Source organism: Mus pahari, chromosome 7, assembly GCF_900095145.1.
Source record: "Mus pahari chromosome 7, PAHARI_EIJ_v1.1, whole genome shotgun sequence".
NCBI lineage: Eukaryota > Metazoa > Chordata > Mammalia > Rodentia > Muridae > Mus > Mus pahari.
This window is the reverse complement of record NC_034596.1, coordinates 42136295-42161989: the sequence shown is the minus strand read 5'-3', so window position 1 is coordinate 42161989 and position 25695 is coordinate 42136295. Positions and strand designations below refer to the sequence as shown.

The following is a 25695-nucleotide window of genomic DNA, read 5'->3' as shown; positions in this document are numbered from 1 at the left end:
TAGCAGTATTCAATTAGCTCCCCCCAACCCATTAAGCCTATAAAATCAGTTTCAGTGTCTGTTTAATAGTCTACAATATAAAGAAATCATATCCACTTAATCAGTGCCCTAATATTGAACATTAATGCGATTGCGATTGACTGATTTTTAACTGCATTTCCTAAAGATACACTATTTTACCAATAAAATAAGAATAAGAAACAGCCAGTAAGATTGTTATACACTTGATAATATGGAGGACAGTTCAACTATAAAGTTCACTGTCTTCACCGTGATTAGGGGACAATTGAACTATCAGTATTTCAGACCTGCTTCCAGTACACAGCATAGTCAGTGCACTGCCTGCACCATTTGCTCTGTATCAGTCACTGAACAAGATGTCTGCCGACACCCAAACAGCTACAAGTGGTACATGTCAGCAGCTCGTGATCTTGAGACTCCTTGGGGAAATTTCTCAGTGGGTTGGACTTAGCAATGTTCCAGGAGGCTTTAAAGCCATGGGTGGGATGCTAATTGTGACTATGGTCACAGTGCATGGGTGACTACATTAGGTTGAAAACTGTCAAATTGTCCACTTAAATATGTAAAGTTGGTTGTATATTAATTATGCTTCAATAAAAAAAAGTTGAAGACGCAGAGAAATTCTGATTCCGCATGTCCCGTGTGGGCTTCCAGGTGCTTTCAATGGGAAACCGAGACCCATTGATATACTATGTAGGATTTCCAAATGTGAACTGATAGACTGATGGACTTGATATAAAATTGACAATTAAATATTTTTAAATGAGTTATTTTTATTGTTTTTAAGGATATCAATTATCCTTTTTAAAATGCTGTTAAGAAAGGCAACTTAGAGGATTGATTTAGATAATTTCTAAAAGTTCATTGTTCCAGTTTGTCTTAGTCAGGGTTTCTATTCCTGCACAAACATCATGACCAAGAAGCAAGTTGGGGAGGAAAGGGCTTATTCAACTTACATTTCCATATTGCTGTTCATCACCAAGGGAAGCCAGGACTGGAACTCAAGCAGGTCAGGAAGCAGGAGCTGATGCANNGGCCATGGAGGGATGTTATTTACTGGCTTGCTTTTCCTGGCTTGTTCAGCTTGCTTTTTTATAGAAGCCAAGACTACCAGCCCAGAGATGGCACCACCCACAAGGGCCCTCCCCACTTGATCACTAATTGAAAAAAATGCCTTACAGTTGGATCTTATGGAGCCATTTCTTCACCTGAAACTCCTTTCTCTGTGATAACTCCAGCCTGTGTCAAGTTGACACAAAACTAGCCAGTACAAGGAATCTATCAGATGCAGTGAGCCAGTACATAGATCATGCATATGAATGTGAGTGGCACTTCTTAAGATCCTGTAACTCTCCTAAGGGGACTTAGACTAGATTAAATACACCATTGTTTAAATATTGATATGTGTAGGAAAAACTAAACACAGAAATTGTAAAAGTGAAATTGTATAAACAAACCTGCTATACTGCTTCATCTCTGATTCTCAGAGAGCTCCATTTCAATCCAAGAGCTGTTGCTCCTTTTGCCAAATCTCTGAGTTGGGCCTAGGCTTTTAAGCAAGAATGTGGGAAACACTGCCCCAGAAAATTGGAAGCTTTCTGCCAGAGCCACCATCTCAGTCTCCTGACAGGTGAGGCTCCGTGCCAGTGTCTTCATCTGAAGATAGGAAACAGCGTCGTATCCACAATAAAACAGCCAGGCCTTCTTATTAGAGAAAATTAATATTCAATATCAGCTTGCATGTCTCTACTCTGTTATTAATAAGAAACCCTGACTATAATTGGTATTGGCACAGAATACAGTTTTGGAGCTTCACCCAGCTGGAAAGCGATCATGGAGCACAGGGCTTCCTTCCCCACAGACTCTCAGAGGGATTAGAAGAAAAAAAAAGAAAAGAAGCCAACAGGCTTTGGGGAGAATTGCTCTTCCTGAGTTCTCAAATGGATGTGTGGGGAGCAGGGGTAGTAGAGCTGTGGCTGTCACTGGCATGGTCCTCCTCACTTCCTAGCTGCCTCACCTCCATAGGGCACTGCAAATTGAAATTTCATGATGTAGCACTTTGGAGTTGTGGAACAAGGGGCGTACCTGATCCGAATTGCTGCTGGCAGTGAGACAAGACATAAAACATCCGGGAAGAGGATGCTGTCATAGAGCCACAGACCACACACGAAACAAGGTCTTCGCACTGCGGCTAGAAACCAGGCAAGTTAGGGTCGATGTGTGCAGAGAATGGAGAGAAATGTCACCTGCTGAAGGCATGGTTTCCTGACTGCCTGCCACCAACACTGCCCCAACCAAAAGAAGGCAGTGCTGCCTGCACACCTGAAGTAATAAATGGGATGGAAATGGAGATGAACTATTTCATATTCCCTCACAGGAAAAAGAAGTAAGACCACCTACCAATGACCAACATATTGTAGAGTTCTCTGCCACAGCTTGTGATGTGCACTGTAAGCAGGCCTCTTGATCTCTTCTCCACACCTCCATCTGCTCCAATATCTTCCTACTCCCATTGTTTTCTCTGCAATTTCTTTAGATTCATGCTCAAGCCATTGTTGATGTCATTTCTTAGATTATCCCAGCAGCAAAGCATCTGGTCTGTGGATGGTCTGGTCCATCCTCATCCAAGTGTCCAGATTAGGAGTCTAGAAGCCCCATGTTCTGTGTGGTCCTGGGGTCTTGTTTGGGAAGAGAAGGGAATCTAACAGCTTACACAGCCTCTCCCATGCACTTTGCTTTACTAGTGTGAAAAACACTTTGCAAGTGACCTGCAATAGGCTCTCATTCTGATAGTGAGAAATTCAACTTTTACAAAATTTCTCAGGCAAAATAAAACCCTCAAACCCCAGAGGATTTGCGAACACCAGGCTATGTTTGCCTAAAGTTACCAGATAAAATAATGTCCATAAATCATAAAAGAAACCCATATTGTAATACTACTCATGTCATAATTTCTACTTCTGTCACCTGATCTTTAAACAAAAATTACACCCTGCAGTTTATAACAGTTTTCAAAGGCTGTATTTGAACAATTGATGTCCCTTTAAGTCAACCCAGGCATGTGCTTCCTCTTTTAGGTATCTAGTTTTTGTTTTGTTTTGGTTTTGGTTTTGGTTTTCACTTTTCGAGACAGGGTTTTTCTGTATAGCTCTGGCTGTCCTGGAAATCACTCTGTAGACCAGGCTGGCCTCGAACTTAGAAATCTACCTGCCTCTGCCTCCCAAGTGCTGGGATTAAAGGCATGCACCACCACTGCTCAGCCTCTAGTTTATTTTAAAATCATTACAAAATCATAAAAAACAAACATCCCAACATGATGGGCCCCAAAGAACCTCTGAGCCCCATAGTCCTGAGGTAGCATGCTCTCAAATCAACGTGCTCATATGCTAACTGCATAGACTTGAAGGTCCTAATTAATAAATATTCAAATACAGACAGAAAGTTACAAGGAAAATAAATAGACCTGCAAGAAGTTTTGTCTGCCCCCTCCCCCAGAATACAATTCTAATCACTCTGACTGTATTTCTTAATAGATACATACTGTTATAATATAATGATGTCAGTACAAATCGATACTCATCTTCCAGAACTTTCAATCATGTGAACCTCTTCCTGTGGAGACCACGGGATAATTTCCTTGAGGAAGAGAAGGTGAAACAGGAAGCAGTCTTTTAAGGTTTAATAGGCTTCTGGGAGAGTGGGCAGGGGTTAGCAGTCCTGGCTGTCCCTGAAACTCCCTGGGGCTTGGGTCCCGTTCCCAATGACTTAATTGGTTTAGGTGGTGACTAGACCTTGATCAGTTTTTAAAGCTCATTCTGATATATTCTAGCTATACTCTCCCTGAGGTAAACTTTTCTTCAACAGAGTACTAAGAACTCTGTAACAAGCAGAGTAATCCAAAAACAAAACAGGCCATGTCTGAAGGGCGGATTCCTTTTACAAGTGTGTAGGGAGGACTGCCTGTCTGAACCCCTTCCCAGGATGTTGAAAAGTGGGGTCCCACAGCAGCTGATGCAGATCTTTGAAACTGCTTCTTTTTTTTTTTTTTTTTTTTTTTTTGATTTTTTAGTTTTTTAAGACAGGGTTTCTCTGTATAGCTCTGGCTGTCCTGGAACTCACTCTGTAGACCAGGCTGGCCTCAAACTCAGAAATCCACCTGCCTCGGCCTCCCAAGTGCTGGAATTACAGGCATGTGCCACCACTGCCTGGCTGAAACTGCTTATTTCTTATATATCACTTTTATCCCATATCAGCATTTGGCATAAAGTAAAACAAAGGAAAAAGCCTTGTTCATAGGCACATAAAATTTTTCTACATTTAGCATTAGTCCATTTTAACAACAGCTTTTCTTCTACAATGAAATGAATTAATATATCCAAAATTTTATACTCACAATTTTCCATTACCTCATCCCCCAAAAAACTGTTGGAAAATAGTCGGTACTTTCTTCAATTCATAAAAATACTTGTCATAAATGTTCTGTGACTGTCACCAGCACACCATTATCTGCAACTTCCTTGCCAATTATTAGTTTTCCCTTTCTCTTTTCTATAAGCCCCAGTGTGCAAATATACTCTAATTTTTCTGGAAGATTAAATTTTGACCAATCCAAAGGATATCTTTTAGGAGTAGTATATAGGATGTCTTGGGGATGGGTAGGGTCTTACTATTAGCCCAGGCTTCTTTCAAACTTGGAATCTTCCTGCCTCAACTTCCAGAGTGCTAGGGCTACATATTTTCACTATCATACCAGACTGCCCTACCCCGTAAGTTCAGACAAGGGAAATTTTCTCTACCTTCTAACAGCACTACACATTTCCAGGTTTCAATGTCTAATGTCAAAGACAAAAGACACCATTGGATTTTTACTAACTACAAATAATCATTTTCTAGATTGTTCTATTTTACAAAAAGTGACCAGACTGAACTGTCACAGAAAATGTAGGTAACTTGCCTAACCCAGTATTTCGAACAGATGCGAAATTCCATGAGCACACTCTAGACAACTACTTGCTCCTTACAAATCCTAAACATTGCAGTCTTCAAACCAAAGCTCAACACACTCCTCCTCTAGGATAACTTCCCTGAATCATTACCTGGGAGTCACTCACTTTTTTCTTCCTGTTCTCTCATCCCTCAGTGCTGTGTATCCAGCCAGAATTGAGTTTTAAAATGCCCTTTGTATCTCGCATTGATACCAGTAACGTAGAAACAGAGGACAGGCAACCAATGGAGGTCAGTAAGAACTTATTAAACACTTAGATCACCTTGGGTTTCTTACTTTTTTTCTTTTTTTCTTTTTTTTTTTTTTTTTTTTTAACTATATTTTTCTTCCAGCTTTTCTCCCTTTGCTCAGGAGTCTGCAGAGCAGCTCAGGACCTACAGCCTGGCATCAAGGTAGGTCACTGAGCCCTAAGCCTCGGCCCAAATATTTATGACACCAAGTTATCCAGCTAATATACATTTCCCAGGGTGTTGCATCGGTCCCAGTCTTTGTGCCTTCTTCAGCTTGTCTGTGCTTCCTTCCACACAGTTTCCATATGCCTAGTTAGTAGTGTAAAGTCACTTCACCACTGACATAGTGGCTCTCAACACTCCCAGCTGCCTCTACCACATGACTCCAGCTGCATGCCCACCATAGTAGGAGCTGTTGAAGCTCCACGCCTAGTCCAACATGGCCGTTGTCATGAAGACTGGCTCCTTGAGACACTTCTACATCCTAGAGAAATACCATCTGTGGAGTATAGGACTGGATTCTATGGCTACCAATAGGCTTGGGAACAACAGCTTAGGAACACAGCTTAAGACCCAATGGAAGGGACTAAGCTAAAGTACTTATCACTCATGCGTAAGAACTTGAATTCTCCATTGATCTCATTTTTCCCCACTGTGGTATATATCTTATTGTTGCAAACTGGGGCAGAGGGAACAGAAATATTATTAAATGACTCCATAAAACATCAAACACAGAACCATCAGGTCTGTACCTGCTGTGCTGAACAATGGGAAGGGCAGAAAAAAAGTCCGATAAAAAGAAATAATAACTGCTTCTTAGTTAAAGTGGTTGCCCTGCATCCTAATTTGTTCCCATAAAAGATTAGAGGGCTCTGTGGCTTGGCTGCAGTTCCTCCTGTGTGGTTTCTTTTTATTTACCTAGATTTTTTTTTTTTTAAGCAGTGGCTCTCGCCAGCTGCACCAACATTTTCTTCTGAGAGATGCCACAAACTTTTCAGAAACAATTTTGTTTTCTACACTCCAGAAAAATGACTCTTCTGCAAAACAATGGAGCCAGCTGCCCATCTCTTGCTGTCATCAGGACCAAGATAATTCATCTCTATCCAGCAAGAATATCACTAAAGGAGGTTTGAACACCATCCTTGCTTCATAAGATTGCAGAAGAAAGCTAACACGTTTCTTTCACGGTGCCAATGCCTGTTTTAATCAATACTTAACAGATGTTTTGGGACATTCTCTTAATGTTGACATTGTTGACAATGCTAGACAGAATTGCCTTATGGGAAGCAAACACTAAATCCTAGGCATGTGGCAAAGAACCTGCTTTACTGGAACTCTGCTCTGTCATCATTTCTGAGATGAGAGAGATGTTTCTATGGCAACAGGCCACATCTGCTGGCAGAAGGCAAAGTTTGGGGGACTTCCTTTTTCTTTCATTTTATGTCTAATTACGTATTACTTTGAGAAAGAAACAATAACAATATTCTTCCTTAAGTAGGCACATTAACACGCGCAAGGAACATGTTGGATGTGTATACTATGCTCCCAAGATGTGAATGGCCTTGTCCATGTCCTTGAAGGCTTAGGACTCCTTTCAACAAAGCAGACTAAAGGTGATAAAAAGGGAAGAAAACTTCGCGAAGTCTCGTTGTCTACAGAATAGTGCACACGTCAACCGCCATTACCATTCACACTTAACAGAGTTTCTCAGACTTTTTCTGGCCCCACCTATGAGAACCACTGAAAGAAGTCGAGTTTTATGAAACCACCCCCACCCCCAGTAGCTCCGTGCTGTTCATACCCCCTTGAACTTTACTGAAAACATGATATACACACGTTGGGTCTTTTGGCTTTTTTTTTTTTTTTTTTCAGAGAAATTTGCATGCACAGAAATCACTTTTGAGATGTTGCTCTTGTTGACTACTCTAAAACTTCCTTTTTTTTCTTAAGCAGTAATTGAATAAATTCACTGTTGCTGTTCTGTTTTACTTGTAGCTAACACTTGGATCCTGATATTTCATGAATAACAGTGATGCTTCTGGTTATTTCGGGAGCTAACAGCCAACAACAGCTCTATAATTCCAGTAACTGAGGTAAGCGCTCTAGCATTCAACTGAGATTTCATGTCTTAATCACCTATAGAATATTTTGACCAAGTCAGAACTCAATCCCCAGACCTCTAGGGATTACACACCACACATGTTCCTTCCTTCTTTCACAAGTCAGAAAGGATGCTGATGTGCCTAGCTTTTACAACAGCAACAGGTGACAAACACTCACTGGCATCTTGTTGATGCTGTGGCGGCCTTTAAGCTGCAGTGACTTTCCAACAAATCAGCAATATTGTCCAATTCCAAACCACGGACTCCCCAGCTTTTTGAATTGAAGGCTTCTTTAGGTAACACTGCCCCAATGGGATCCACAGTCATTATTTCATCTGAGGAGCCCTGTCCTTCAGAAACTACTGTGCTTTTAGATCTTGCCAGAAATACACCTGTGACACTACATTTGATATATGCCTCACAGTATCTGGGGTTGACATTGCCTATTTCCTTAAGAGTCACTGCTGCCATAAATATACCCTTCAGCCTTCCCTCCAGTTCAAGGTCAGTGCACAGAACATGCTGATGTCTTTCTGAAGCAGAGATTCTCTCACCAGACAAACCATCTCTGTGCTTCTATGAGGCACACTGTACCAAAGCATATTTTGAGAAGAAAGACAAACCCACACACAGGATACATGCAGATGAGTGTCTCCAGGGAACCTGGTGACTGCTTTCCTTTGCAAATGGCTTAACAGATGAGACAGCTGATGGCTCTGCCTTCTGAGCTGCCCAGACTACAGCCTCACCATACATTGACTAGGAAGGGAGACTTTTAACCGTTTCTTTTTTCATGTACTCTGTGTGTGTGTGTGTGTGTGTGTGTGTGTGTGTGTGTGTGTGTGTGTTATGCGTTCACTCATGTGCAACACTGTGGACCACCAAAGCACTTAGAAAACATATCATCAGAGCTCAGCTCATGGCTCAATGGATTAGAGAACTTGCTATGTAAGAATGAGGACCCAAGTTTGAATCTCCTCCAGCACCCACATGAAAAAACAGGGTATGACCATGTGTCTGAGGGACAGGGCAGAGCTCAGACACAGATGGATCCTGGGAATTTGCCGGGTGAAAGCCCAACCAAAACCATCAAGATTTTGTTCAGTGAGAGACCCCTTTTCAAGGGAATAAGGGAGACAGCAATAGAGGGAGACACCCAGTATTCTCTGTGAATACAGAGAGGTATGTGCATCTACATATACTGGTGGCCATATACTTATACTACACACATCACACATGCATACACATATACACACAGAAGAAAATATATAACCCTTCTGTTTTTAATTCCTATGAAGATGAATATTTAATGTAGCTGATTTAAAAGTGTTTAATATAGTTTCTACACAGAAATGTAGCGTATAAGGCTTTTCTCTGGCTTACTTTCCAGAGTAGAAATTTATTTCAGCATCAGTAAAGAAGCCTGTGACTATTCAACAAGTTCAAGATCGTGGAGTAAAAGTGAGGTCCAATAAATTCATAGCAAGCACAGATCATGGGGGAGATTTCTACTTCAAATTTGCAAACTTTGAGAGTTTTGTCCACTCTAGACCCTCAGAAGACATCTGACAGTCTTTTTGGTAATGAGAGACACTAATAAGATAGATGCAGACTTAATTAGTTTGGCCCTTGAATTGGAGCTGTCTGCTCTGCTCAGTGTTTACCCAGTGGATGCTTTCCCATCCCTTTCGAGACCTTGCTTCATCCTTTCAAGAACTGCCCTCAACCTGTGAGTCTTCTTCAAAGACAGTGTTAGTGATCTTGCCCCTGCAACACACTTCTCTTCTGCCAACTCTTTTCCCCGGGGAACCAGGGAGCCTCAGACAGTTTATCTCCAGATAATCTCCAATTAGCTTCTCCTTCTCCTGCCAGGCTCACTCTCATAACTTCCTCTTGCAAACCTGCCTCCTCCTAGCATACTTCTCCCACCTCCCGGAGGATATAGGAGTTAAACTGTCCGTCTTTCTGATTTACTGTTTTCCTGTTTACCTGCTGGCTAGACATAAAACTTTTTAATGCCCTGAGAAAATAGAGTTGCACCTTCTCGTCTGATCATGGTGAGCAGTCAATTCATCTTTTTGCCTTTTTCTTTTTACTATTGATTTGTTGTGTTTTTTATTAATGTTAAATGTTTTTAACTTTTAAAAATGTTTTTTCATTTTTAAAATTATTTTTTGATTATAATATAATTATTCCATTTATCCCCTCCCTTTCCTCCCGTCAATCTCTCTACTACACTCCTTCTTGCTCCCTTTCAAATTCATGGTCATGGCCTCTTCTTTCATTAGTTGTTGTCACATACATACATACATAATACATACCTAACATATACATGCATATACATACATAGATACATTCCTAAACACATAAATACAGCTCTGCTCAGTCTGTATGATGTATGTATGTTTTCAGGGTTGTCCATTTGATAATAAATAACTAGTTGATGTTCTCTTCCCTGTGAAGGACTATTTCTCCTGCTCCCCATATTCCTTAATTAGCTATCCTTCTTTGTGTAAAGATGAATCTTGTCTGTACTCAGGTATGTGTGTGTGTGTGTGTGTGTGTGTGTGTGAGAGAGAGAGAGAGAGAGAGAGAGAGAGAGAGAGAGAGAGAGAAGGGGGGTGGAGAGAGGGAGAGAGACAGAGACAGAGAGACAGAGAGAGACAGAAAGAAAGAGACAGAGAAACAGAGAAAGAAACAGACACACAAAGAAAAGAGGAAGAAAATCTTCATCTCTATAAAGTTAGCATCTCTATGACACAGTAAAGTCACATGGATATAAATGAGAAATGCATGTCAACTAAAATTGAAAACTACAGCCGGGCAGTGGAAGAAAATGAAAGACTCAACTCTGTTCTCTATCATACCCCAATATAGCACATAATGAAAAAGCATTGCATGTGGCCAGTTAGGAAGGATTTGTTATGTTTATATACAAGTTTAACATTATGATAGAGGTTTGAGAAAGGAGATAATATATGTACAATGTACTCATAAGAATATAAAATAATAATAACCATGTGGTACATGAAATGAAATAGACTCTGATATAGCGGCCTCTTGTGAGGCTATGCCAGTGCCTGGCAAACACAGAAGTGGATGCTCACAGTCAGCTATTGGATGGAACACAGGGTCCCCAATGGAGGAGGTAGAGAAAGTACCCAAGGACCTGAAGGGGGCTGCAACCCTGCAGGTGGAACAACAATATGAACTAACCAGTACCCCCTGAGCTCGTGTTTCTAGCTGCATATGTAGCAGAAGATGGCCTAATCGGCCATCACTGGGAATAGAGGCCCCTTGGTCTTGCAAACTTTATATGACCCAGCACAAGGGAAGGCCTGGGCCAAGTAGTGGGAGTGGGTGGGTAGGGGAGCAGGGGCGGGGGGGGGGTATAGGGAACTTTCGGGATAGCATTTGAAATGTAAATAAAGAAAATAACAATAAAAGAAAAAAGAAAAAAAAGATAATAAAAATGTAAACGAATAGATATAGGGTTCTTAATTATATCTACTATGTTATGAAATAGATCTCTTGAATTTATTCTTGTCTAACTGAATTAAAAACATTTTAAATTGAAAAAAAAAAGTTGAGGCTCAGAGAAATTACTTTGTATAAGTGCACCAACTGAGTATCTGAACTGAGGTACCACTAAGTCTGTATTTCAAACTCCTCTGTGAATATGATATCTTCCCAACACACTGAAAAGCAGAGTATAAACCTAGTTCTGATACACAATTCTTAACTGAAATCACAAAGACCCTTCTTGATGTGAGAATACAATACAAAGAGAAATGAAGTTTTTCAGTCCAAATGAAAAGGCAGTTGCGATGTGAAGAAAGGAGACTGCATTACCTCAGAGAAAGCACTACCAAGGACAGTACTGGTTCTAAGAAGGTACTTAACAAAACATCAGGGAACGTACCATTCTCCATTCCAGAAGTCTAACAGGAATCAGAAACGATCATCTGAACAAAAACATGACCTTCAAATAAGGAGCAATTCAGGCAGCCACGCTCTGTGGTGAAAGAGCTTCCCTATCCATCTGCCCTGCCCCCAACTCCTGTTACTTTAGCTGCAGCAAGGTGATCCTCTCATTTCAGCACCCTGTGCCTCATTCCCAACCATAGCCCCAGTGGGGAAGAAAATATCACTGGGGCAGGCTGAGCACAGGAAGAGAATATATCATTCTATGAGCACAAAAAGGCAGGAGAATAGAGTGGGAGATGAGGGCTATCTTTGGGGAGGAGGGCTGTGAAATAGTAGGGAAGAAGGCATCAACTGTAGGGCTAATACTGTTTCTCAGGATGAGTAGAAAGGATAATGATGCAATGGATAAAATTACTAAATACATAATATGAAGGGCAGTTAGCTAATGGGGACAAGATTGACTGGAATACAGAGAAGTGCATACGTGAAAACCTTAGGAGTGATAAGGTAAGAAGGAAGAGAAAATGATGAGAGAGAGATTCAAGGTAGGATTTGATGTGGAAGGAAGGAGGTTTAAGCCACTGCACAGCTCTCAGCAGAGATCTCTTAAGAGAGCCAGAGTCAACTCAGTCAGAAGGAAGATTTGCACACAAAATGAAAATTATTCTCTGGGAGTGAGGTCCATACTTATCATGACATCACATAGGAGGGCGAGTCAGCAAGAGTACCGGTGTAAATTCAAGGCTGATCTGAGCTACACACCATGAGTTCCAGGTCATCCTGGGCAACATAGCCAAAATGTCAAAACGTCAGGCGGCAGGATTGAGTGAATGATGGATTAAAAGTAAAAGATAACTTCAAACGTGGCAGGAGAGGTTTCCTGTCCATGAGAGTTCTGGCATGCTAGCGAAGCAGTTTGGTTGACAGAGCTCCTAAACCAAAGCAAGTGGCCACATAAATATTCCAGGTAACTGATGCGGCACAGTGAGATCAGAACCTTATGTTTGTGGCATTCTTGCTAAACCTTGTTACCTGCCATGGCTCACTTAAGCAGAACGGGTCACTTTTCTCCCACTCAGGGTCCTCAGGAGAACAGAAGTGAGACACTCAGAGGCTACTGCTGGCGGGAGAGACGAAGCCGCTTCCCCTCATCAAGCAAGATCTGAAAGTTAAACAGTCCTCGGGAAGCTCAAGAACTGGAGACTATTCACATCACAGAGAAGATATCCTTTCTTTGAGAGATTATCTTAGAGTTTTGCCTCACTGAATATGGTGACACATTCCACATCTAAATCTACTCTGGTCAGGACTTCATGCTTGTATGCTTCTTTCTCCCATCTCAGCCTACATCAGAAAGCCCACAGGTGCCCGCGGCAGTGGTTCTGCCAGTCTATATCACCCACGTTGATTTTAGCTCAACACCCATTCCTGCACTTAAACATGAAGAGAGAAGCTTCATTCAGATCCTCAGTCCCAGATTTAGCCAGGAGTTGACTGACTGGGTGGAGGACATCAGGTTTCCTCACAAGGAATTAGACTATCGGAGGGTAATAGTGAGGGAGAAAGAGTTAGCCCATAATTACCTCGTAAACCTCCCACAGCCTTCTGTACAAAATGATCTTAACGTTAGCCATGCTGAGCAGTAAAATGGGGTACTGCCAAACACTGCGCTATAGGTTCTGAGGAGCCCTTCAAGGAAAGCAGTTAGTCAGACCTCAGGGGACACTTCAGAGAAAAATTACAAAGTCAAATAATTCCTTGAATAAAGTAGTATGCCAACTGTCAGGAAAAGAACTAAGATGTGGGAGCAGAAAGCAGCCATTTATATGGTGGGCCATCTTCAAACTCCACAGCTTTTTCAGTTGGTCTGGAACTGTTGCTATTGATTCTAAAAGTTAAATACCGGTAATGTTATCTTTTGCTAGCATACATAGTTGACCAAGTTGCCTGAGTCAATAGTCATTTCAGGGAAACTGAGAAGTGACTTGTTCCTACATGAAAAGATCAGAGAGGGGACATGCTGGAAATTGATTTTTAATTCAATTTTTTAATCCTCAAAATTATATATTATCACTGAACAGCAATAGGTTGATAAATTTAAGGTATGTATTGCACCGTGTGTTACTTCTATTTCATCTGCAGTCTATCACAATTAGATTTACACACTTCAAAGACAAGAAGGCTACAGAGAAATGCTGAGCATGAATCTTTGGTCTGTTCTTTTAAGGACAATGTGGAGCTCGTGCCCAGATAGCATAATCGTTCATAATGACTGTTGTAGTCGCGTACAGCCTGATGAACTGGACCTTCCCAGTGTCATGGAACTTTTTTACACACAAGTTCATTTGAGCAAATTTCTGGGGTGAGGTGTCATCATTTTCATTAGCTTCTAACAATATTCATGATCCCAAAGGTTAAGAGTTTTTGCAACAGAATATTGGTGACATTTGAAGAAAATAGGGCATTTGTGGAATAGAGTAAGTCAGAGAAGTGAATCTGTTCAGATAGTTTCTTTTCATTGAGGCTAGGCAGGTAACAGAGATGGTACAGTGCTTTGGTCCCCAGCATCTATATAGAAAGCTGGGTATAGGGGTACATGCTATGGTAATCCCAGTGCTGGGAAGGCTGAAACAGGCAGATCTTGGGGCTCACTGGCCAGCCAGTGTAACTTGATCAGTGAATTTAAGTCCCAACGAAAAATCCTGTCTCAAAAACCAGATGGTGTGTCCCTAAGGAGGAATAATACCTGGTTTGACCTCTGATCACACTCATGAACCTGTGTACCCACAATAATTTCCTTTTTTACTGATATTTACTTCATTTATATTTCTAACTGCATTGCTAATGGGTTTTTCCCTTTAAACAGAAACTAAAACTCATGTATAATTCTAAACCTCCAAAATTTCTCCCCATCACTCAGACATAAAGGGGGGAAAGAAGAGAAATTATAAATGAATCTGAGCCTGGGAGAAGGGACCATATGTAGGTTGTTAAGTTGGTATACTTTATATGTTGGCTTGAGAAAGCCTTGGGACTCAAACTTAACAGTATGCCTTTCCCCTGCATTCTAGTATGCTAGTCAGTCAAAGTTCAGACATGTACCTCTGGAAGGTGGTTGCCTAAGTAACTGTCTTTGATTTATGGTTCTCACACATTATTTAGTTATCAACGGTTCATCTAATAAATACAAATCCAATGTTCTAGGATAACATACAAATTAGGAACCATCCAGATAACAGCATTGTCCTACTGGCGTGTGGCTCAGCTAATTATATTGGCAAGCCCTGTGTCATTCTCATTACCACGGGGGTTTAAATAAACAGGTAATGCTGTACCCTGGTGCGTGGCAAACATAAGTGAGTAAAGAGCAGTCTACCATAGGGAAAGGTGCCCTGGTTCAAGAGAGCCTGGACCATCCTTCTGCCGAGTTAGGAAAGCAGAATTCTCGCAATGCTGCTTTACCTTAGGGTCTACAGCAGCCGAAATTTTAAAATTAGGAACCACAGAAGGATGACATTTAATGCACCAATTATTTTAAAGAGTGACTTTGAATGTCTAAGGGAATATAGCATCTCTAAAGCGGGGCTGATTGTGCCTGTGTGACTAAGAAGACAGGCCCGTCTCTGTGATTGAGACTCAACATTAATCATAATATGACTTCAATTCTAATTATGTGCTCACTGTGAGCAGCAGCGATAATACTGCTGTCCATCTGATAAGCGCTCATGATAGTGCACAGTTTTACTCCCAAAGTCTACCATGTAGAGTTATTATGGAGACAAGGGGGGATACATGTTCGCATTTGGTATGCTCTGGACACAAGACTTGAACTCAGGATTTGAAACTTTCATCCATTTTCTGTATAGGGTAGTTATTTAGCCACATGACCTTATAGTTCAGAAACATTTGAATGCATGCTGTCCATCAGTAAACTCAACCCCATTCTGGCCAGATGAAGTCTGTACCGCATTTCTTTCTCTGAGCAGAAGCAGTATTTGGGGTGGAGCTGAAGCTCACCCATTTCAATTAGGACTAAGATGAGATGGGTAGCCAGCTTTGTTGAACAGAGGAGGTCCTGCCATTTTTCATGATACTATCATGATAATGGCTAATCACAAGTATTACAACCTTCTCCTTAGCAGATTTACACCGCCTGTCATATAATCTAAATAAAGAGCACACTAGTTTATTTGTTAAGCAAGAAAAGCATGTAATTATTGCCCTGGCCCAAAATAAATGTTTTTGTATTATTTGTTATATTCTGAATATTTCAAACCTTTCTTCAAAGTCCATAAGTATTCGAGGAGGGTCAAAAATGATTCAAACATGTCAGATGTTCAAATCTCACACAGATCCTGCCTACACATGGAAAGTCCACACTCCCTCCACGGGCTTTCATCTCCATTATGTGGTTAAAGTCGGCTATTGCTGCTATTGTTTGATGCTGCCCCAACCTCTGACTAAGGAAGTTCATATTCATTTGTTTTCTTCATCTTCAATTTGTTTCACACCACTAGTCTCGAATGTTTCACAAATAAGTCATCTTTCTGGGATTCCCACTTTTACATCCTCACTTCAAATCTCAAGGCACCCTCAGAATCTGTCTCCATTTCCTCTTCTTCAGGGAAGCTCTCTCCAGCTTTAGGTAGGTCCCAGGGACACTCACTTCCCTGAAGATCCAACTGTGTGGCCTCTCTCTTCTCCATGACCCTGCATCTAATGAATGAATTGGACATGCAGATATTACTGTTTCTGGTCCACTAGTCCTCTGTCGTCTACTAAATGAGCTCCTAGAAGGCAAACAGTCCCCATGACTCCCACAGTGACTTTAATTGGCTCACTGAGAAATAAATTTCTTCCCTAAGTTTTAATTGACAAAACAACACTTTAAGTTCTTCAGTTCTCAAACTTGAGTTTCCATCTAAATCACCTGTAAGATTTGTTTCAAGGAGACAGCTAAGCCCCCTCCCCAAATGTCTAACTGCTAACTGGGGGAGAGAGATAGCAGGCTAGCAGAGCTAATAAGTCCCCAGGTGATACTGATGGTCACAGCTTGAAGGAACTCCTCTGTGAGAACTGCAGGCATAGTTTACGCCCTTGAGCAGAAGACCCTGACTAGCAAGAAAAATATGGCAGAAAATTGTGGGAAAAGCAGAGGATGGAGAAAAGAATCTGGCCTCTTGACAGTGTCTCTTAGCCATGACACAGCCTTGGCATGCCATGATTCTAGTTCAGTCACTCCTCTGTTAAGTTGGGTTAAAATTGTCTACCCCATTTGCAAATATTATTGGAAGGATTAAATGTAACCAAAGGTGAATAAGGAGCTAATGTGTACAAAGGCAATTTGCAAATGGAGTTACAAAAATACATGTCCTTGTAATAAAATGTTAAATATTTAATAAATGCAATTCTGAATTGTTAAGTCTAAGATGTCCAAGATTCTAAGACAATTTTTTGACATATACACTGCTTGTTTTCATTATTATTTCACTATTGGAAAACAAATAGTTTCATGATAATTGCTAATAACAAATACTACAAATTTACTATTGGGGAAAAAGAAATAAATGTATTATTACCATGATTGCTTTATTCAAAATATTTGTAATCATATATCTATATTTACATATATATGTATATGTATCCTTTTCACACACACACACACATTAAGAGAGAGGGGGAAGAAATTAAGACTTCAAGATCTTCTCTTTTAAAAAAAACAATTAAAAAATTAAAATTTTCAATTCTGTGGGTAGAAAGAAAATGGAGTCTGGAAGTTAAAATGACTATGATCANTTTAAAAATGAAACACAGAGAAACCTCACCAAAGTTAATTCAATCTTGCTCCCAATTTATTGTTAACTATTTTCCTGCCACATGCCTCTTTATTTGAGTGATTAATCATCAATCAAATTTTAAGATTCCCCTGTGGTCTCACAAGCTACAAATTAGGAAAATGAAATGTCTCCTTTACAATGGATTCAAAAATCCATGACCTTCTGGAGTATGTATAATAAAAAGGGGTCATGGGTCACTGATGACAAATGGGCTTTGTGATGGATGACTAAAACCAGAGAAAAGACACAGTGGAGCACAAAGTGGTTAAAAAAAAAAAAAAGTTGATTAAATACCCTCATCATTTGTGCCTAAATATATTCATATTATATAAATGAAAGTTTACAGATGCTTGCCTTTTTGTTCATTGTTTCCCCATAAGGCCTGTTTTAAGGAAAATCAAGGAACCAGGGTTTTGTACATGTGACCCTTCAGCTTGTAAAAAAAAAAAAAAAGGCTATACGTTCTTGTGAATAAACTCACAAAGACTGCAAAGCAAAGGGATCCTGAGGTCCTTGTACAAAAGAAAAGGAGAGAAGGGCTAGGAGAGAGGGCAAGCAAAGTTAAAATCAAACAGATTTGAGCGCCATGGTCACTAAGCACCAGGGCATTCCGACAGAGACGCTTCCCTTCTGTGTGTGGGACTGCAATACAGAGACAATAGCTTCACAAACATTCTCCTTGACACCAGTGAGTCATTTCATGGAGTTCAGTAGGCATGTTTCAGACAGGATGGGGCTCCTTTGCTTTCTATTCTGGGCATTTCTCAGACCCTCTTACTCTCAGCTTCATTTACACTCAGTTTTCAGTTCCTGTGGGGATGTTGGAAGGAAGAACAGAAGCAAAAAAGAAGAAGAACAACAAGAGAATTTTGAGTTTGACACAAGCTTTTGGCTGTATTTTCTTCCTTCCTCCCTCCCTCCCTCCCTTCCTCCCTCCTTTCCTTCCATCCATCCTTCCTTCCTTTTAGAAAAAGCTTCCAGGTATTGGCCAGCAATACAGCTCTGCAGTCTATACAAGGAAACTATGTGGCCGCATGAAAGTTGTTTGTTTTGGTTTGGTTTGGTTTTGGTTTTGGTTTTGTTTGTTTTTTTTTTAAATCAGAGGAATCACTAAAATATACATGAAGTGCTAAGGGTTCACTTAATAAAATGTTTTTTTTTTTTACTTCAATTGCAAAATGAAATGAGTCAATGTAAATGACACTTCCACTTTAACACAGTTGATTATTTTTAAATGGATTCTCCCTACATCAAAAAAAGATCTAGTCTGTTCTCCTTTTATTATTATTATTATTATTATTATTATTATTATTATTATTATTATTGGTTTTCCGAGACAGGGTTTCTCTGTGTAGCCCTGGCTGTCCTCGAACTCACTCTGTAGACCAGGCTGGCCTCGAACTCAGAAATTCACCTGTCTCTGCCTCCCAAGTGCTGGGATTAAAGGCATGCACCACCACCGCCTCGTCTGTTCTCCTTTCTAGAAGACTTTTCCTGACTCTGCCAGCACAACTGTTTCAGAGATGCCCATAGTGTTTCCTGAAACGAGTAAATTCATTAATGCCATGCCAGCACTTTCATTTACTCACTCAACAAGCATTTATCAGATATTTAATGTGTATTGAGCCCTGCTTTACATGCTAGAGACATAAACATCTATGTCCCATGAAGTTTACATTCCTACCAAGAGGGACTTGAGTAAATAAGAAAATTATACAGTATTGAAAAAGTGGTAGTAAGTCCTATGAAAAAATGAAAACAACAACAACAACAACAAAAACCCTTATAGTCAAATAAATGGAACCAGGAGAAAGAGGTAAAGATTTGAATAAAGTAACCAGGTTAAGCTTCATTGAAAAATTTTCATCTGAAGAAAAAAGGAGGAGGGGATGACATTGACATTTTTCATGTGAAGAAAGAAATGGGAATAAAAACCGTTTCCAGTCAGCACCCAGTCAACACTAAGTCCCTAAGGGAAGAGCAAGGCCTGGTGAGGTCAAGGCTGAGCAGCATGGAGAAGGCAAGGCCAGACAGGCAAGTGGGGTAACATACGACAGTGTCCTATAGGATTTTGCTTTGTTAGTAAACATTTTACAATACTTTGAGAGCAACCGGTTGCTATGCTGCATAATTGAGAGTTGCAAGACCTTACTTGTACATTTGAAGGATCCAGTTTGCTAAAATGAGAATGATGAAGTACCAAGGAAGGAAGGAGATCAGAAGGCAGCTCTGAGAGTAAGTCATGGGGTGATCATGGTTTGATCCAGGACGGAATGGATTGACAGTGCTGAGAGGTGGTCAGATTCTGTACATTCTGGCAGTAGGCAAATTAGATGTGAGTTATGGAAGAAAGGAGTTGAGCATTCTGTAAAGGATTCTGATCTAAGGAATGGGTTGTCATGGGCTAAACTAAAGCAAATCTGAGTTGTGGAGAGGAACAGGTCCAGTTTGCATGTTTGAGATACAAAACAATGAGTTTTTAGCCTATACAATGACTGCATGAAATGGGAAACAGGCAACTGTTCCACATAAAAATGTCAAACACTACCACATTTCCATGCCTTTTTGGTCAGCTACTCTTCAAAGCACTGTGTTAAGTGTTATGTTGGGATAGTTTTAATGACTTCCCTTGACATAGGCAGCCATAGTCATTTCCGTTCTCAAAATATTTTGCAGCTGTTGAAATTATGAATTCACTCTCATTGCACTATAACGATTTGCTCATAGACTCATCTCTCCTCTGCATTATAAGAACCTCGGTGTCTCCTAGTGTGCCGATAAGAATCACTTAGATCTGCATTGTTCACATTTGCTGAGTAAATAAAGAAACTATTAATATTTGCTTCACTTTCATATTTCAAGGGGCTCTGATTTATTATCTCATTTTCGCTAGATAACAATTCTAAGAAGAAGGCTAAGCATTGTTTATGTCAGGAAGAAGAATGAAGTTCAGAGAGCCTGACTTGCCCGAGGTTATGTTTTGTCTCTTGGCCAACTCAAATCCAGGCAATGCCTGGTGACTCTTCACCCAATGCTTTCTCCACACAACTATGCTACTTCTTCTGCCACTGGTTTCAACTAAGATGCCAGCATCAGCGTCCGTTTGCTGCAGACATGTTGCATTTAGGCAATTCAGGCCTCATGTGATGCTGTGGTCAAAGGCTGCAGCAACTTTTCAACAATTGACTACTGTTTATAGTTTTGATTGTGACTCATAATTCCTGTCAAGAGTGCAGAAGACAAGAGCAGCATTAAACTCACAGAATTAAAGAAAGAAACATCATAAGCCAAAGCAGGGCAAGGCAAAATTGCCAAAAGTTAGTTTAAAAGATTTATTCAAGGTCATGTTAGCCAAACCAAGAGGTGAAGGCCAAGGTGACTTGTCTTCTATGAGTCGTGCTGGGTTAAATGCTTGGTACTTTAGCTAAAGTGACAAGATAAACTGGAAGATTAGTTGTGTAGCTAGGAAGGGAAGAAGTGTAAGAGGAAGGGATGCTAAGGAAAGATTTTCAGAATGGCAGTGGACAGCCGCTTGTGTTGTTTGCTAAGTTTGTCTGGCCACTGCTTTGCATGTGTTGTCCTGATGGAGGAATTACCATCTCATCTATGGGCCTTTTACTTCTAGGTACTATGACCACTTTACTACAATCACTTAATAACAATACAGGAAGGTTAATGGTGTTAATATTTCAGTTTTGCTGACAAACATGCAACTAATGGCAAGCACTGTCTAATTCCACTAAATCGTCAGAGATATGACAAATGATACCTACCAACTTGTTTGATTGTTTAGTGATGCAAGATCTCCCTCTACAGTCATTGTTGGCCTGAAACTTGCACTCACTCTCCTGCTTCAGCCTCCAAAATGCTGGAAATAACAAATGTATACTACTATGCCTGGCCCGCTCTTGTTCTTGTTTAAAGAACTGACATAACAAGAAGATGATCCATTTCTACCAAACCATGAGTACTAGGTAAGACACATCTTACACTAAACAGGCAGGTAGCAAAAGGATTCTCACAGTGACTAAAGCCACCAGAACAAGCCTGTTGAAAACTCATCCACATGCTTTGAAGTATTCAGCAGTCATATAAAACAATGAAGTAGAAGTGTTCTCGTAGACAAGCATCACAACACAGATTGAAAGAGCAGACAATGGCAAACTAGGATCTGTTCATATTGTGTTAGGTTCCAATACAAAGCAACTCTTCCCAAATCTTCGCTGCAGTGCTCACAAACTAAACTAAGATTACCAACGGAGGCTGCCTTGCCTTCTCGGTTTAGCTCTGTTCTACACCCCCGGGGCTATTATGCTTCTGAGTATAGAACTCCAGATAAAAGCTTGGTTATTGGCCTCTCTTGTCAAGATTGTTTTTCCTTCAGAATCTAATGCTCACCTCGTTAGTAGTTTATAGTTCTTTACTCCGTGTCCTACAATGTCTCTCTTACCCTTCACCACTTCTGGTGATTTACTTAACTTTTCTCTTAGCAGTTGTTTGTTTGTTTGTTTGTTTGGGGGGTTGTTGTTAGAAAAAATACACTCTAGAGCCTTTACCTCATCTTTCAAGAAAAAAAAAAGAAGTCAGTGGTGATCACTTGATATGCCTACATAAAGAGAACTGACACTTTATTGCAGACCTTGCTCATACACCAGCCTTGCCCTGCACATTTTTATTATCTCACTTAATCCTTATCATCCCTACCTTACTCGTGGAGAAACTGAGGCTTCTAGAACTTAAAACAACTCATCTGAGGAAGTACAAGTCATTACAAGCAGGACCAATTAGGTTGGCTACAGCTCTAGCTACTACCAAAATCCCCTTGTCTCTATACTGCATCTGTCACACCTTCAAATGCAGTTTGAGAAACAAACATATCCCCCAAACAATGTATTTCATATTTATTTTTGGGCTCACTTACTCTGGTAAGCAAGTCCTCATGAATACACACACGCACACACACACACACACACACACACACACACACACACACATACACACAGTGGGGAAGGTTAAGGGAGAAACTATGTAAAGGACTTCTGGGTAGTAAGAAAGTTTTAATTTTAAATTCATTACAAGCCAACAATTTAAAAAGACAAACTGTAAACAAAACCATTGTAGCTCTGGAAATTAATAAAATGCATTCAATGACCTGAGAAGCGAATCTTTATGACCACCAAATTCAGGGTCAGAAAAAGTCTGTGAGATGTAGTCTTGACTACATTTCCTTCCAATTCCCTACCCATTCTTATTTTGTCACAAAAGTATGTCACTCAATTAAATCAAAACTCATTGTCAAACAGTTAATTTACTGCACTGGGAATAGGGGAACATTGGGTCAAAGCACTCACAGATAACATTGATGCTTTCAATAAAAAGCAATCTGAAAGATGGTGTTTTCCATAATCTGTTGTTGGAATTCAGTTTGAGACAAACAAAATGCTGGGGATGAGGCAATAATTTAACAGAGTTCTAATAGGTGAACCAGATATCAGTAGGCCAGAAAAAAGTTCTCCCTGTTTACTGAGTTAACAAACACTCAACAAACACATAGCAGAGACTGAAGTATCCCAAGCCATCCAAACATGCAAGTCAATGAAGTATGGTTGGTATATTGGTGCGCGTGCATGCGTGTGTGTGTGTGTGTGTGTGTGTGTGTGTGTGTGTGTGTATGTATGTATGCATGTGTGTTCCAATGTGTACAAATAAACACAGAGTAGTTTTGAAAATGCCATTCGATATGAATACATTCCCTACCCACAGCAGAAAAAAATAAAGCTTTATTAAGAATTTAAATACAGGGCTGGTGAGATGGCTCAGCTGGTAAGAGCACCTGACTGCTCTTCTGAAGGTCCTGAGTTCAAATTCCAGCAACCACATGGTGGCTCACAACCATCCATAACGAGATCTGACGCCTTCTTCTGGAGTGTCTGAAGACAGCTACAGTGTACTTACATAAATAAATAAATCTTTTAAAAAAAAAAAAGAATTTAAATACAACCTCTAGAAGATCCATGGCTGATTGCTAGAAAATGCAAATACAGAACTGAACAAGAAAGCAGAATTAAAATTGTGAAAATAAAAAAATAAAAAAAAAAGAAGTTAAAAAAAAATGAACTTCAATTGTATTTTACAAGGAAGCATATCACAGATTTTATACAAACTCCTCGTTAAACAAAAATAACAGCTACAAGTCCTTGTGAAGGGAGTTGAAATAAATTCCAGTATCACTTGCTTATCTAAAATACCAGTATAGAATAAAAGTAATTATTAAATGAGCAATGGAAGGTGAAGTGTGTTTTATGTATCAAGAGTAAAAACTAATAACAGAAAATGTCCTTGTATTATACTAGATATTCAACTTTGCAAACCAAGATATCTATATAGGTGTCACAAATAAGTGCAGAAACTAAAGAAAAATATATATAAACATTTTTAAAAAGCAGACTGGCAACTAGATAGCTAATGAGGGAATTTAAATTAAGATTTTTTAAAAAAAAAACTAAAAAACAAAGTGGGGAATTTAGATAACAATATTCTAGTCACAATTTCAAGATATCACATCACCCATCATTTTAGGACTATTCTTAAGTTTACATTAAAAGTAGAATATCTGAAATAAAAATTTTACCAGAGGTACTCATTGCAAATTTTGAGAAAGCAGAATTAATAAACAAGAACTATTCAGCTTCACAGGTCCAGTTAGCTTTAACGTAAATACATGCAGAATTAACAGTACAAATTCTCCACAAGCTTATTTTTCAGAAAATAAAGGACAGAACACTTCTGAACCAAATCGATGAGGATAGTATCACTCCAGCATCCAAGTCAGACCAAGTCATGACGAGAATCTAAAACTGCATATCAACATCCCTCAGGAGCACAGAAGCAAATATCCTTAACAAAGCGTGAATGATCTGAGTTAACTAATATATAAAATGATTGTTGAAGATGACCACATGGGTTATATTGCAGAAATGCAAGTTTGTTTTAAGATTTAAAAATGGTGATTAGAGTAATAGACTATATTAATAGCATAAATGACAAAAACTCACTAATAGTGCAGTACCACAGCGTCCAGGAGGCTAAGACAGGGGAGAGGCCCAAAAGTTCAAACCTGCTTGGGCTACATACTGAGTCAGTCACTTGTACAAAGCAAGACCATTTTAAACAGCGAAAAGATGGGGTTTTCCCTAAAGTTATCTATTAATTTAATGCAAAACCTATCATTGTCTTTAAGTGCATCTTTTCACAAAGTTAATAAGGTGACATTCACATTTCATGGGAAAATTCTTAGATGTACATTTTGATGACTCTGAGTGAGGAAATGGATCATTAGATTTAAGATAAGAAACACAAGCAACAAAAGAAAAATATAATACCTGAACTTCATCAAAATTAGTAACTTATGTGCTTCAGAGGATGCTACCAAGAAAATGAGAGAGGAGCTGTAAGCCTTTAATCCAGGCTGCAAAAGACTAATTCAGGGGACCTCAAGTTCCAGGTTGAACTGGGCAGCTCAGTGAGACCCTCTCTCTAAATAAAATGATGAAAGAGGGCTAGAGGTGTATCTTAGTGGCAGAGCTCTAGTATGTACAAGGCCCTAGAGTCAATCCTTGGTGATAGATGTAGGGGAGAAGGAGGGAGATAGGAAGGGAAAGAGAGAAGAAGAAAAGAAAGACATTTTAAATGAAAAACAAATTTAAAAGATAACCTAAAAGTAGAAATTATTTGCAGATATTAATATCTTTATAACAAACTTGTGTCTAGAATATACTTTAAATCAATCAACAGCATAAAAGTAAATTATTTTAATTGAAAATAGTAAAAAGATATAATAGATGTTTCAGCAAAGAAGATATATCAATAGCAGGTAAAAATATGAGAATATGCTTTTCATTATTAGCCAATGGTGAAATGCAGTTAAAACTACAATGAAATATTACTATGTACTCTCTAAAGTGGTCACAATAAAAAGGCAGGCAATAATAAGTGTTGGCAAGAATGTTAAAAAAAAAACTGGGATCGTCACTCATTGCTAGTGAGAGAATCAAATGCTATAGGCCACTTTAGAAAACAATTTGGCAACATCTTCAAAAGTTCATCATAATTATACCATTACCCTATCAACTCTGCTATCAAATATCTGCTCAAGAGAATTTAAACATGGGTACACACGAAAATCTGAATGTTACACTCATAACAGCATTACTCATCAGAATCCTGAATTTCAAACCATCCAAATGTTGATTCAATCATGAGCATATAAGCGTGGACTACTGATTCATTGGGAGTCTCAAAAACATGCTAACTTGGGCTAGAGAGGTGGCACAGCAGATGAAAGCACTTACTCTTGAAAGCCTAGGGGGGCCTAAGTTTGATCCTCAGAACCTGCATTAAGGTAGAAGTAGAGAACCAAATAGAGAACCCACTCTGCAAAATTGTCCTCTGACTTCCACAGAAATAAAATAATATTTTAAGTCTAACTAAAAGAAGGCAGACACAAAAGGTATGTTTCATCATTCCACTCATAAAACACACAGAAAAAGTAAATATACAGAGGAAGAAAGCAG

The 25695-nt window shown here is 39.6% G+C and overlaps 1 protein-coding gene across 35 annotated transcripts in view; it reads right to left on the bottom strand.

The window, feature by feature from the left end:
- Positions 1 to 25695, bottom strand: part of Nrcam (neuronal cell adhesion molecule) — a 266233-nt gene that overhangs the window by 222671 nt on the left and 17867 nt on the right. The window lies entirely within an intron of this gene.